Consider the following 1,505-nt stretch of genomic DNA (forward strand, 5'->3'; position numbering starts at 1 on the left):
TTAGGTCTTTTTTTTTTTTTTTCCCCAGAATTTGATGTTTTATTAGAACAAAATTTCAACAAAAAGTGACTTTTACTTACAGAACTTAATGTGTGTGGGGACATCTAACCCACTTGACCCTAAGTGAGAAAAACCATTAAGCCTATTCATTTATTTTCAATATTCAGTTTATGTACCAAAAAAAGAAAACTTTTTGTTTCACATTCATAAAAATCCCAATATTGGTAATGGCAAATAAACCCTCCCTTACTTATCCTTTAATTAAATATGCAAACTGCTTCAAAAACACAAGTTAAATTGGTTTAATCTTGAAGTGTAATCCAATGAGACTAAAAACTAAACATTTCAAATCCTGTACCAAATAGTCAAATACTTGAATGCCTTCAGGATCCTTCGACTACTTTTGATGTGGTAAAAGAAATATGTTCATCTACAATTACAATTTCAAGCTCCTTTCACCCAACCTTGTCATGGGGAGGCCATAGGGATCATCTTCTTTTGTAATTTCACTGTCATCAGTAATTCTCTTCAGTTCTTCCGTTGCATTCTTATGTATATATGCCTCTTTCCTGGTCATGACATAGTTTTTGTAATTGCTGTTGTTGGCATATCTAAGCTTTCTGTCTGGTCGAAACTTGAATTCTAGAAACTTGTGTCCAAACTTGCCCTTGTGCCCTATATAGTGGTGCAGGTAGAAATCACTAGCCATGGCCATTTTTGTCTCCTGGATGCCCTGGGTCTTGTTTTTGAATCCAATATACCAGCCTAGGTCTTTGAGTTGATGAGTTGAGTCCATTAACATTCAGTGTTATTGAGAGATGATTTTTATTTCCTATCATTTTGATTTATCTCTAGTTTTTAAGTTGAATCACCTTCTCTGCTGATATACTATTCTTCTAGTGTAGTTTCACCCTCTGCTGGCTATCCTTTGTATTCTCCATATCTTCTTCGTGAAATAGTTTATGGAGTATGTTTTGCGGTGCTGACTTTCTACTTGTGAATTCTTTTAACTTTTGTCCATAATGGAAAGTTTTTTCCTCACCTTCAAATCTGAAGTTTGGTTTTTCTGGATATAGGATTCTTGGTCGGCATCCATTTTCTTTCAGAGCTTGGTATATATTAATCCAAGGCCTCCTAGCTTTTAGGGTCTGAGTTGAAAAATCAGCTAAGATATGGATTGGTTTACCGCTACATGTGATCAGTCATTTTTTTGCCAGCCACTTTTAAAATTCTATCCTTATTTTGCATGTTAGGCATTTTCAAAATGTGCCTGGGAGTAGTTCTGATGTAATTTTGTATATTTGGAGTCCTGTATGCCTCTTGTATTTGATTTTCCATTTCATTCTTATGTTTATTGTTATTATTGCATTGAAAAATTGTTCATTCCTTTGGTTTATACTTCAGAGCCTTTCTCTATCTCTATGAATCTCAGATTTGACCTTTTAATATTATCCCATATTTCTTGAAAATTCTGTTCATGGTCTCTTAACATCTTTTCTCCATGA

The 1,505-nt window shown here is 34.1% G+C and overlaps 1 pseudogene; it reads right to left on the reverse strand.

Annotated features, from left to right (window-relative positions):
• Nucleotides 1-292: 292 nt before the first annotated feature.
• LOC124992577 (protein mago nashi homolog 2-like) lies at nucleotides 293-715 on the reverse strand (annotated as a pseudogene).
• Between the last annotated feature and the right edge of the window lie 790 nt (nucleotides 716-1,505).

This window comes from Sciurus carolinensis, chromosome 9 (assembly GCF_902686445.1).
Source record: "Sciurus carolinensis chromosome 9, mSciCar1.2, whole genome shotgun sequence".
In the NCBI taxonomy this organism is placed as follows: Eukaryota; Metazoa; Chordata; class Mammalia; order Rodentia; family Sciuridae; genus Sciurus; species Sciurus carolinensis.